Consider the following 14,662-nt stretch of genomic DNA (forward strand, 5'->3'; position numbering starts at 1 on the left):
CATATGGTCAGGTGGGCATACATTCGTGTGAATGCAGTCTTAGGAAGAAGTGCCAATTGTATCCAAAATCACAGCCGACATATATATATATATATATATATATATATAATTAAGGCATATTTACTTGTAAAAAAAGGCATTAGAATTCTGGAACAATTGGCCATATTTGTAAATACCTTATATCCCATTAACTGTTTTGGACAGCTTACAAGTCTTGACTAACAAGGGGTATGGCTTAGTGGAGATGGGTACAGTTGGTGAGTTTTATTTTGCGCCACCATATGAAGCAGTCTCTGCCAATACCTCAGCCCCAGATACATCAGGAGGACAGTGCACATCTTTCACAGTCGGTAGGTCAGATAAGAAATGATGGGGTGTGATTGTGACTCACGCATGCAAGTATACAAATATGGGGAGCCCCAATCAGAAGTCTGCTATGGTGACAATGGGGCTCATTTACTAAGGGTCCAAACGCCGCACTTTCGTCGGTTTCCCGAATATTTCCGATTTGCGCTGAATCACCTCTGGATTTTGGCACACGCAATCGGCTTGTGTCGCATCGGCGCCGGAATTCACACGACAGAAGTCGGGGCATGGTCGTCGGACAACCCGTCGGATTCGGAAAAACTGCTGAATTTAAAAAAGAATTTTTGTTGCAAGATCAGCACTCACATGCACCGGGGCGAAGAAGGTGAACTCCGGTGGACCTCTCCGCAGCAGCGACACCTGGTGGACATCGGGCGCACGGACCTTAGTGAATCCCGGCAGACCCGAATCCTCTATGCACAGGACTGCCGCTATGATGGGAACAAATTATATAATATAGCTATAATTTCCACTTTTTATTACATTGTTGTTTATTTCTATAGGTTATGGTACTACAGACTGGAAAAGTACATATTACCTTAACAATACTGTACCAATAGTTCTCACCAAAATCTCACAGTGGAAGCAACGTGTGAAGGAATTATAAAGTGAGGCATGTGCAGATGGAGGGTCATGTGATCTCTAACTGGCGATTGTTCATGGATAGAGATCACATGACCCTCCATATGCGGCCATTTTACGGACAGGAATCTCTGGCGGATGAGGTAAAAAACAGGAGGCTTCACTTCACATATCAAGAAAGCAAAGCAGAACTATTAACCCCTTCCCGACTTGTTCCGTACAAAGGCTTACCCGCCGATCGCCACCGGCAATGCTGCTGGCGGCTTCAAAAAGATGGCGGCGCATTGGCGCCACCATTTTGCCGCGGATCGTCGCTCCCCGTGATGTCATTGGGGAGTGGCGATCCTTCGCCATGACAGCCTCGGATCTTCCGATCAGCACATTGTAATGAATGAGGAGGAAAATCCCCATATACTGTCATACTGTAGTATGGCAGTATATGATAGGATCGATCAGACAACCTAGGGTTAAAGTACCCTAGGTAGTCTAAAAAATAGTAAACCCCTTCCCGACATTTGACGTACTATTACTGCATGGCGGGAGGTGCGTTCCTGCAAAATGCAGTAATAGTACGTCAAGCTTCTGGCGCCGGCTCCTAAACGGAGCCGGCGCCAGAAGCTGCGGGTGTCGGCTATATATTATAGCCGACACCTGCCTCTAACACCCGCGATCGGAGATTTTTCCGATCGCGGGTGTTAACCCCTAACACGCCGCGGTTGCGCTGACCGCGGCGTGTCAGGGGCATTTAGCTGGAATCGGAGACCCCCCCCCCCTCCCCGCGGCGCTTACCGGGGAGGTCCGCTGCTCCGATTGCAGCCCCGGGACTGCCGGTGCCCGGGGCTGCGCGATCCTCCTGCCGGGAGCCGGGTCCTACTTGAAGGACTGTGACACACTGAGCATGTGTAGCATGCTCAGTGTGTCACATAATACAGTGTATTACATCTGTATTACACTGTATTAGGTGAAGAATAGCTTGAACAAGTGATCCATGGATCACTTGTTCAAGCTAACCTGTAAAAGTAAAGAAAAAAGGTAAAAAAACACTAATAACACACTTTTGAATAAAAAGAATTAATTAAATAAAGTTAAAGTCCCCCTAAACACAAAAATTCCTTATACATATCTAATAAAGTGAAAAAACCTGAAGATTTCCAAAATACCCCACATATTTGGTATCGTCGCATCCATAACAATCTGTACAATAATTCAGAAACATTATTGGACCCGTACGGTGAACGCCGTAATAACAAAACGCGAAAAACTCGCCAAAAATGTAAATTTTCATAAAATCCCTTCACAAAAATGTTCCAAAAAGTGATCAAAAAAAGTTATGTGCACCAAAATGGTACCACTGAAAAGGACAACTCAACACGTAAAAAATAAGCCCTAAACTAGCACTGTCAACAAAAAAATATTAAAGTTATATCCTGGAAATCCAACGTGAATAGAAAATAGCGCTCGGCACAATCCAAATTCTAGCGATTGGGACGCAATCCAATAACGGGGCAATGACAATCACTGTAAAGAGACACCGGTACTACGATTCCCTTCTAATAACACTCTTGGTGGTGCTCTGCTATAGTGACAAGTAGTCCAATCAATATCCAAGGAAGAAAGGATAAGCGGCACTCACCGTTGCTGTGAAAACGTTGTCTTTATTTCGGGTGCATGTACAGGGAGGAGCGGGACCTGGCGACGAGCCGTTTCGCGCCTACTGGCGCACCATCAAGCCAATGACGTCACTCACCCGCGCCGCGCACCTTATATCATAGTATCATAGTATCATAGTATATAAGGCTGGAAGGAGACGCAAGTCCATCAAGTCCAACCTTTAAGAATTAAATAAATGTTTTATCCACATAACCTGTGATATTTTTTCTCTCCAGAAAGTCATCCAGGCCTCTCTTGAACATGTACATAGAGTCCGCCATAACAACCTCCTGCGGCAGAGAGTTCCATAGTCTCACTGCTCTTACAGTAAAGAACCTTTGTCTATGGTGATGGTAGAATCGCCTCTCCTCTAGGCGTAGAGGATGCCCCCTTGTTCTGGTCACAGGCCTAGGTATAAAAAGATCTTTGGAGAGATCCTTGTACTGTCCGTTCAGGTATTTGTACATTGTAATGAGGTCTCCCCTCAGTCGTCTTTTTTCTAAACTGAATAATCCCAAATTTTGTAATCTGTCATTGTATTCTAGTCCCCCCATTCCCCTAATAATCCTGGTTGCTCTCCTCTGCACCCGTTCCAGCTCTACTATATCCTTTTTATATACTGGTGCCCAAAACTGTACACAATATTCCATGTGTGGTCTGACCAGGGATTTGTATAAGGGCAGAACTATGTCTTTATCATGAGAATCTATTCCTCTCTTGATACATCCCATTATTTTATTTGCTTTAGCAGCAGCCGCCTGGCTCTGGTCACTAAAATTAAGTTTACCATCCACCAATACGCCCAAGTCCTTTTCAGCTTCAGTTTTACTAAGTAATTGACCGTTTAGAACATAATTATACTTTTTGTTTCCATGGCCCAAGTGCATAACTTTACATTTATCTACATTAAACCTCATCAACCATTTCTCTGCCCATCCCTCAAGCTTCCACAAATCCCTCTGTAATGCTAAACTATCGACCTCAGTATTTATTACTTTACACAGCTTAGTATCATCTGCAAATATTGAAACTTGACTGTGTAAACCCACTACAAGGTCATTAATAAAAATATTAAAAAGAAGTGGCCCCAATACTGACCCCTGTGGCACTCCACTGGTAACATCAACCCAATCTGAGAATGTGCCATTAATGACCACCCTCTGTTTTCTATCACTAAGCCAATTACTTACCCAGATACACAGATTTTCTCCTACTCCCAGCAGTCTCATTTTATATACCAACCTTTTATGTGGCACGGTGTCAAATGCCTTTGAAAAGTCCAGATATACAACATCCACAGCGTCCCCCAGATCCAGTCTTGAACTTACCTCCTCGTAGAAACCAATCAGATTAGTCTGACAGGACCGATCTCTCATAAACCCATGCTGACGCTGGGTTATAAGGTTGTGCACAGTGAGATACTCCAGGATAGCATCTCTAATAAACCCCTCAAATATTTTCCCCACCACAGCAGTTAGACTTACGGGTCTGTAGTTTCCAGGATCGCTATTTGATCCTTTTTTGTATATTGGTACCACATTTGCTATGCGCCATTCCTGTGGAACATAACCAGTCCTCAGTGAATCTTCAAATATTAAAAATAACGGTCTGTCTATCACCGTACATAATTCATGCAGAACCCGGGGGTGTATGCCATCTGGCCCAGGTGATTTATCTATCTTAGTGGTTGCGAGGCGGCGCCGTACCTCTTCCTGGGTTAAACTGTTGACATTATAAAAAGAATTTACATTATTCCTCATTGTGTCTTCCACCAGGGGATTTTCCTGGGTAAAAACAGTTGAGAAGGCGACATTCAGTAGATTGGCCCTTTCCTCATCTCCTTCCACCATGACCCCCATGTTATTTCTAAGGGGACCCACACTCTCTGTTTTTAGTTTCTTATCATTTATATACTTGAAAAATAATTTGGGATTATTTTTGCTCTCCCTGGCAATATTTCTCTCAGTCTCTATTTTTGCGGCCTTTATCTGCTTTTTACAGGATTTATTTTTCTCTCTATAATCCTGTAATGCCTCATCGCTACCTTCACGTTTTAGCACCTTAAACGCTTTATCTTTCTCGCTTATTGCTTTCCTTACAAGACTAGTTAGCCACATAGGCTTTTTCTTGTTCCTTTTATGCTTTTTCCCATAAGGTATGTGTTTCTCACAGGACTTTTTCAGAATATATGAGAAAAAGTCCCATTTTTGGGGGGGGCTTTTGTCTTTGAGAGCATTATCCCAGTCTATGCCTTTAAGGTCTTCCCTTAGTTGATGAAAATTTGCCCTCCTGAAGTTTAGAGTGTTGGTTGCCCCTTCACTAACGTGCTTAGTAAAGCGTAATACAAAATCAATGATATTATGATCACTATTCCCCAGGTTCCCCCCAACCTGTAGTTTTGATACCCTATCAGGTCTGTTGGTAAGGATAAGGTCCAGCAGTGCCCCCCCTCTTGTTGGCTCCAGGACTAGTTGCGACAGGTAATTGTCTTTTGTTGTTGACAAGAACCTGCTACCTTTGAAGGACCTGCAGGTTTCTGCCCCCCAGTCAATATCTGGGTAATTGAAGTCCCCCATGATAAGTACTTCACCATGCTTTGAAGCCGCATCCATTTCACTTATCAGCATTTCCTCTGCTGCCTCCATTATATTTGGAGCCTTATAACAAACCCCTAGTAATATTTTATTATTCTTTTTCCCTCCTCTTATCTCCACCCATAGGGACTCCACATTTGCGTTACTGATGTCATCTCGCAGGACGGGCTTGAGGCAAGAATTCACATATAAACAAACCCCTCCCCCTTTTTTATTTATACGATCCTTTCTAAAAAGACTATAACCATCTATAGTAACAGCCCAGTCATAGCTACTGTCCAGCCATGTCTCGCTGATACCCACTATATCATATTTCCGTTCCAACATCAAGAGTTCCAGTTCCTCCATTTTGTTTGTGAGGCTTCTGGCATTTGTGTACATACACTTTATATGGTTTTCCCTGTCCGTATTCCTTTTGTCCTTATTCCCCAATCTCATTCCAGCCCCCCTTCCTCCCCCATGGACTATGGCTCTTCCCAGCTCTCTATGTACACCGTCTATTTGCCCTGCACAAGTGTAGTTGCCCTCCCCCCAGGTCTCTAGTTTAAACACTCCTCCAACCTTCTAGCCATTTTTTCCCCTAAAACAGCAGCCCCCTCCCCATTGAGGTGCAGCCCATCCCTACTGTAGAGCCTGTAGCCCACAGAAAAGTCAGCCCAGTTCTCCATGAACCCAAACCCCTCCTTCCTACACCAACTTTTGAGCCACTTATTTACCTCCTTGATCTCCCGCTGCCTTTCTGGTGTGGCACGTGGTACAGGCAGTATCTCGGAGAAAATTACCTTTGAGGTCCTTGCCCTGAGCTTATGGCCTAAATCTCTGAAATCATTTTTAAGGACCTTCCACCTACCTGTTACTTTGTCATTAGTGCCAATGTGGACCATGACCGCTGGTTCCTCACCAGCCCCTCCCAGTAATCCATCAACCCGATCCGCAACATGCCGAACCCGAGCACCCGGCAAACAACACACTGTTCGGTATGCACGGTCTTTGTGACAGATTGCCCTGTGTGTTCCCCTAATAATCGAATCTCCCACTACCAGCACCTGTCTGACCTTGCCTGTGCTCCCATTACCCTTCTTACTGGAGCAGACATTCCCCTGGTTGCTAGCGGCCACATCTTTCTGCAGCATTGCTACCCCAGAGCTGATACCCCCCTCATCCACCAGCCTGGCAAACTTATTGGGGTGCACCAGATCAGGACTAGACTCCCTACAACTCTTCCCTCTACCCCGCCTTCTACATGTTACCCAACTAGCTGCCCCCTCACTCTGCACCTCCATACTTCTCTCCCCACAACCATCTTCCCCAGAGAGTTTGTGCTCCAGGAGCAGCAAACTTCGTTCCATATTATCAATTGCCCATAGCCTTGAAACTTGCTCATTTAGATCCAGAATCTGGGCTTCCAGGTGAGCAATTTTCACACACCCCACACAGCAGTATTCCCCCTCGAACGGCTGTTCAAGGAAAGCATACATGGCACAGGATGTACACCGTGTAGCAATGCCACTTATGGAGTCCATTGTTCTAATGGGGATTACAATAGAATTATGCACAGAAAGAAGAATTTACAGTCAAAGTAACACAAAACACAGCAGTTACCTGCTAAAGCCCCTCAAACTTAAGTCCCTTAAACGTAAGTCACACTTAAGACACTGCACACACTTCAGATCAATGCACACTCGCCGCCAAGCTCATACACTCGCTTTGCTAATGCTTTTTTAAAAGTTATCTGCCACAAAAATCTGCAGAGCTCACTGCACAAGATCTGGCGCAAGCGCCGGTGAGTGTCGCCATGGGAACAATATAAACACATCAACAAACACTAGTGAAAGACATGGTGAGTATAAAAACAAATGATTAACTGGTTTTAAAAACATAACAAAGTCATATGTATTCACATTGGCAGATAGCAGAATAGATAATAAGCGTCTTTTTATATTAAGCAGAGTATGACAATTACCGGTATCTCGATTCAGATAACCATCCAGGTAAGTATACCAGACAGGATGCGTTAATGGGAATAACTCCGTATTTTAAGGGGGTTTTTTAGAGGAACACACTGTAATAATTTTTTTCATTCAATTCTAAGATGCCCGTGGCATCGAAGGCGATAATTTGTCTACTTTCTTCTCTCAGCAGGCTTAAGTTCCTATCTCCTCCACGAGGGTTGATTTTGACTTGAGTAATCCCTGCAAGTCTTAGGACTTCTGGGTTACCGTCATGACATTTTTTGACGTGTTCAATGAGATGGGGACACCCATTCCCTGTGGTAATTGACTTAAAATGTTCTCTAAATCTCACGTACAATCTTCGTACAGTCTTCCCGATATAAAACCGTTTACAGAGGCAAAAAATGATATAGACAATGTATGTAGATTTACATGTAATAAATGAGTTGACTACCCGAGAAATGCCTCCAAATTCTATCAACTTTAGTTGGCTGTTATAAGTACAAAATTTACATGAACCGCATCTATGATTACCTTTGGGAATACCTTTTTCGAACCATTTATTACATAAAAATATTTTTAGCATATGGTGTACGACCCCCAAAATATACAAAAAAAAAGAACCCAAAATTGACAATTTTCTTTTCCTCCATACATTAAAGAGTTAATAAAATCTCATCAAAAAGCTACAGACCCACTAAAATGAAGTATTTGTAAAGTTCATCTCAGGTTGCAAAAAATAAGCCCTTATATGTCCAAATTGCCAAAAAAATAAAGATTGTATAGCCATTATAAAGTGATAATGCATAATCTGCTCTGAATGGCGCAGCTCCCCTTCGATGCCCTGGCATGTGCCCATACAGCAGGTTACCACCACATATGGGGGATTGTTATATGTGGGAGAAATTGGGTATCAAACTTTGTGGAGCGTTTTGGTATTTTATCCACTGAGAATTTGTACATTTTATGAAAAACACATTAATTTAGTAAAAAAAAAAAATTTCAAAATTGCATCCGATTTTGTTTTAACCCCTGTAAACCAATTAAAGGGTTAACAAACTTCATAAAAGTTGTTTTACGTACGTTGAGGGGTGTAGTTTCTATAATGGGGTAATTTATGGGGTTTTACTTTTATTTAGGCCTCTCAAAGTGACTTCAAACCTGAGCAGGTCCCTCAATAGCAGGATTTTGCTTTTTTTATGAAAATGTGAAAAATCGCACCTAACGTTCAAAGCCCCATAACATCCTACAAAAATGATAGTATGTATAAAAAACCACGGAGGTATAAAGTAGACATTTGGTGAATGTTAGTTATTATGTTTTCTTGTGTTATGACTCATGTGTGGAAAAAGTAGAACATTTTGAATTTCGAAAGTTGAGAATTTTTCCAAATTTTCACCAAATATCTGATTTTCTCATAAATAAATGCAAAACATACAACCAAAATTTTGTAACTAACATGAAGTAAAATGTGTCACGAGAAAACAATTTCAAAATCACTTGGATATGTTAAAGCGTTTCGAAGCTATAACCACTTATAGTGACACAGGGCAGATTTGAAAAAATGGGCCGTGTCAGGAAGGTGAAAAGTGGCTTCAGCGTTCAGGGGTTAAAGTAAAAAAATGTTAAAAAGTTAAAAAAATATATAATTAAAAAACCTAAAAATTCGAATCACCCCCGCTTTCCCTAGAACTGATATAAATATTAATAAACAGTAAAAATCCTAAACACATTAGGTATCGCTGCATCCAAAAATGTCCGATATATCAAAATATAATAACGGTTTTTCACTGCGTTTAACCCTGTAATGGAAAATAGCGCCCAAAGTCGAAAATGGTACTTTTTTGCCATTTTAAAAAATAGTCAATAAAAAGTAATCAAAAGGTCGCCCAGTCCAAAAAAATGATAACAATGAAAACAATCAAAAGTCGCAAAAAATGACACCACCCACAGCTCCGTAAACCAAAGTATGAAAAAGTTATTGCCACCAGAAGATGGCAAAATACATTTTTTAATTTTTTAATTTTTGTAAATGTATAAAACCTATACAAATTTGTTATCCCCTTAATCATACCGATCCAAATAATAAAGTAGACATGTAATTTGTGGCGCACAGTGAAAGCTGTAAAATCCAAGCCTACAAGAAAACACGCGAATGCGTTTTTTCAACATTTTCACTGCATTTGGATTTTTTTCCCGCTTCCCAGAGCACGGCGCAGAATAGTAAATACCATCACTATGAAGTGCAATTTATTACGTTGAAAATAAGCCGTCACACAGCTCTTTATGTGGAAAAATATAAAAAAATTATAGATTTTTGAAGGTAGTGAGTGAAAAATGGAAGTGAAAAAACTAAAAAGAGCCAGTTCGTTAAGGGGTTAATAGATGTATACTGGTAAATTACCTCATGTCCTACCACCCCAACACATTACAAAATACATGAGGTAAGGTTGTACTGGGGGCTTGTAAGGAGTGAGGGGACCGGCTCTCTGTAAAGTTGAGCATGGTCTGTTAATGAAATGTATGAGAACTGTCTCTTTTGGCTTCGCTATAGTCACTTTTCATGAAGGGAGCATTTCATAAACCTAATATAGTAAATAGAATGAAAAAAAACAAACTTCAAATAATAAAATAGAACAATTTTGTGCATTTAATTGTGGTACTGCACGCTCTGCTGGGCACAGTTTTAAAACTGTGTGTGATGTAAGTGGTGACTTAATGTGATTTTTCCTTAATTCAGTTTTAATGGTGTTTACCCTTAAAGACTGTTTTTGAGGTTTATATTGCGTCATTGACCTTGACAACCCATTAGTGTTAACACATCGGGTAGTGGCTATGAAGAGACTTCTTGTTCTCTGAGGGAACATTCAAGTTGGGTCTTTGTGGTGAGTTTCAGGTTTGCAAATTTTATAGGTACAAGTGGAAACTGTAATTATAAGAGCATTTTGGCTAATTGAAGCCTCCATAGTGAGCAGATGCAATATATCTTAACTTATCGACAAAATTTGGGACTCAAATTTCATTTTTATCCTTAAATATCATTTTCTTGTAGGCCGGCATGATATTTCTGTTCCAAAACCTAAGGCTATGTATGACGCAGTCCACTGCTTTCAGGAAAGTGAACACATCAAATTCTATAATATGTTCAAAATTGATAGATTTTCCAAGTTCTGTGAAATTGACAAAACACCATATTTGCGACATTTTCTTCTGGGCTCTGTTTTTACAACTTTGATTCTGTGCTCCACATGACACTTCTTCTTTATTCTTTGGGTCAGGACGATCACAGGGATACCAAAGTTATATAGGTTTTATTATGTTTTAGTAGAATTTTTTTTTTTTAAATTAATCTTTTGTACAAAAAAATTTTACCATTTTGCCAAATTCTGAGGTCAATAACTTTTTTCATACTTTGGTGTACGGATGTATGCAAGGTCTCATTTTTTGAAGTATGTGCTGGCATTTTACCGTATATCAATTTGGGACCTATAAGACCGGTCATTTTTTATTCAAATATTCATGGGTGTAAAAATGGTGATAAAGTGGCGATTCAGACATTTGGGCGCTGTTTTCCGTTATGGTGTTCACAGCTGAAAATAATCTTTTTTATATTTTGATAGAATGGGCATTTTGGGATGTGGCGATACCCAACATGTTTATTTTTACTCGGAAGAGTGAGGGTCATCTCAGCCGGGAAGCCATACGTAGGTATCTGGAATGTTGGAGCACGGACAACTGAGTCCCAAGTCGACGATATAGAGATAAGCGCTGAGTCCAGCTTCAAGCAACAGTCCAGGGTAAAATATAAAAACCGTAGTACTTTATTTCATCTTCTTGTAAAAAATATAATGGAAACAGATGTTTAAAAAATATGAAAGATAATTAAGTATAGTATGATTGTTCTAGGGACGGGTAAAGGCTGACAACGTCACAGGCTAGCCATCTAAAACTATCAATCCAGGGAAAATGATCCAGTAATGCCACAGTGTGTTTGGTATCCTTGAGATACCCTGGAACAGAGACAACTAATGGCTGGAGATGGTGATCAACCCACTCTCCTAAATGTTCTGTCATAGACCCTACGCCGGGTACCATGGGACGGAGTGGAGGTGGAAAGACATTTTTATGTAATTTGGGAAAGGAATGAAATATAGAGATTACGGGATAGTCCACATAAAGATAGTCAGCTATACGATTGGAGATTGCTCCCAAGGAGACCCCAAAATCAAGGAGTCTCCTTAGGGGAACCTGCAAATCGACTGTGGGATTTTTAGGAAGGGGGCGGTATGTTTCAGTATCACTCAAGATTTGTAAATTAAGATTTTTGTATACTTCAGCATTCATGAGTACTAGTACTTACCTCTTTTATCCTGTGACGAAGATCTGTTTCATATAATGAATAACGGGGTCAACTATGTTTCTAGGAAAGCTCCCACTCTTGGTCAGCTGCTTTCACCCAGTCTTTTTTCCTCCAGGGTCCAAGAATCCCCCATTTGGTTACAAACAAAAGGTTTGTTTAAATGTGGACATAATGTACGTGTTGCAAATATATTTCCCCTACTACAGCTATTGTTTCTGCCACTACCCAAGAAAGCTTTAAAATACATGACTACATTAATTGCAACAGTACCTATATTGTGTACTGCAATACCTGCAAAAAATTGCAACGTACAATGCGTGGGATTTACGACCAGATGTCAAAAATTCCCCAACCTTGAACATATCTATGGCTTTCAAACATTTTCCATAAACGCACAAGGGGGACTGTTCACACTTTGCGGTCATGGTCATAGGGAATGTAAAAAAAACCTGTACGTGGCGGTAACCATAAACGCAAACTAATGAACAGGGAAAGTAACTGGATTTTTACATTAAATACTAGATTTCCCCAAGGTCTCAACAAAAGACACAATATGATTTATCAGATTTAATTTGATTGTTTTTGTTACTTTTATAGCTCGCACAGTTCTCCAGTAAGTTTGTTACCCCTAAAACTTGGAACTTAGTATTATGTATGTACACTACTAACAATGTAAATCTTTAACAAAGTTTGTTTCTTTAACGTGGTCACATGACCGCAATAGCAGGACATTCAAAATCACCTGTTCATGTCTCATGCTATGCCATGATAAAGGAGTTTTTCCGCAACGCATAGGCAATAACGCTGTGTAGACGTGTGTTCTTCATATGTTCATCTTTTTTCATGATATTTTTTACAAGAAGATGAAATAAAGTGCTATGGTTTTTATATTTTACCCTGGACTATTGCTTGAAGCTGGACTTAGCGCTTATCGCTATGATTTTTACTGTTTATTTAATTTTATATATGTTATAGGGAAAGAAGGTGAATTAAACTTTTCCTTTTTTACATTTTTTTTTAAATATATTTCGTTAATTTTTTAATTTTTTTTACTATTACAGGCAGTCCCCTACTTAAGAACACCCGACTTACAGACGACCCCTAGTTACAAACAGACCTCTGGATGTTGGTAATTTACTGTACTTTAGCCCTAGGCTACAATAAACAGTTATAATCCTGGCTCAGAGAGAGCCATAAGGGCCACATATTTTAAAATATAATTCTGCAAGAGCTGTACAATATGTTTATACAGTATATAGCCAGCCAGCCCCCAGTATTTAGCCAGCCAGCCTTCCAGTATATAGCCAGCAAGCCCCCCCCCCCAGAATATAGCCAGCCAGCCTCCTAGTATATAGCCAGACAGCTCCTCAAGTATACAACCACCCCCCCTGTATATAGCCAGCCAGCCCACCCAGTATATAGCCAGCCTGCCCACCCAGTAAATAGCCAGTCCCCTATATATAGCCAGACAGCCCCCCCAGTAAAGGGCCAGACAGTCCCCCCAGTATATTGCCAGGCAGCCCCCCCCCCATTATATAGCCAGCATGCCCCTCCTTAATATATAGCCAGCCACCCCCTGTATATAGCCAGCCAGCCCACCCAGTATATAGCCAGCCTACCTATACATAGCCATACAGCCCCCCCTAGTATATAGGAAGCCAGCCAATCCCCAGTATATAGATAGCCAGCCCCCCAGTATATAGCCAGAGTGCCTCCAGTATATAGACAGCCAGCCCCCATTATAAAGCCAACCAACCACCCTGTATACAGCCAGCTAGCCCCTCTCCTATATACAGCCAGCCACTCCCCTGTATACAGCCAGCCAGCCCCCCAGTAAATAGCCAGCGTGCCCCCAGTATATAGACAGCCAGCCCCCCATTATAAAGCCAGTCGCCCCACCCCTTTACAGCCAGCCAGCCCCCCCCCCCCCTGTATACAGCCATCCTAAGCGAGAAAGATAAGGCGTTTAAGGTGCTAAAATGTGAAGGTAGCGATGAGGCATTACAGGCTTATAGAGAGAAAAATAAATCCTGTAAAAAGCAGATAAAGGCTGCAAAAATAGAGACTGAGAGAAAAATTGCCAGAGAGAGCAAAAATAATCCCAAATTATTTTTCAAGTATATAAATGATAAGAAACTAAAAACAGAGAGTGTGGGTCCCCTTAGAAATAACATGGGGGTCAAGGTGGAAGGAGATGAGGAAAGGGCCAGTCTACTGAATGTCGCCTTCTCAACTGTCTTTACCCAGGAAAATCCCCTGGTGGAAGACACAATGAGGAATAATGTAAATTCTTTTTGGAATTTCAACAGTTTAACCCAGGAAGAGGTACGGCGCCGCATCGCAAGCACTAAGATAGATAAATCACCGGGGCCAGATGGCATACACCCCCGGGTACTGCATGAACTATGTACCGTGATAGACAGACCGTTATTTTTAATATTTAAAGATTCACTGAGGACTGGTTATGTTCCACAGGACTTGCGCATAGCAAATGTGGTACCATTATACAAAAAAGGATCAAATAGCGATCCTGGAAACTACAGACCCGTGAGTCTAACTTCTGTGGTGGGGAAAATATTTGAGGGGTTTGTTAGAGATGCTATCCTGGAGTACCTCACTGTGAACAACCTTATAACCCAGTGTCAGCATGGGTTTATGAGAGATCGGTCCTGTCAGACTAATCTGATTGGTTTCTACGAAAAGGTAAGTTCAAGACTGGATCTGGGGGACGCTGTGGATGTTGTATATCTGGACTTTTCAAAGGCATTTGACACCGTGCCACATAAAAGGTTGGTATATAAAATGACACTGCTGGGAATAGGAGAAAATATGTGTATTTGGGTAAGTAATTGGCTTAGTGATAGAAAACAGAGGGTCGTCATTAATGGCACATTCTCAGATTGGGTTGAGGTTACTAGTGGAGTGCCACAGGGGTCAGTATTGGGGCCACTTCTTTTTATTTATTTTTATTAATGACCTTGTAGAGGGTTTACACAGTCAGGTTTCAATATTTGCAGATGATACTAAGCTGTGTAAAGTAATAAATCTTGAGGTCGATAGTCTAGCATTACAGAGGGATTTGTGGAAGCTTGAGGAGTGGGCAGAGAAATGGTTGATGAGATTTAATGTAGATAAATGTAAAGTTATGCACTTGGGCC

This window comes from Engystomops pustulosus, chromosome 7 (genome assembly GCF_040894005.1).
Source record: "Engystomops pustulosus chromosome 7, aEngPut4.maternal, whole genome shotgun sequence".
Classification (NCBI taxonomy): Eukaryota; Metazoa; Chordata; class Amphibia; order Anura; family Leptodactylidae; genus Engystomops; species Engystomops pustulosus.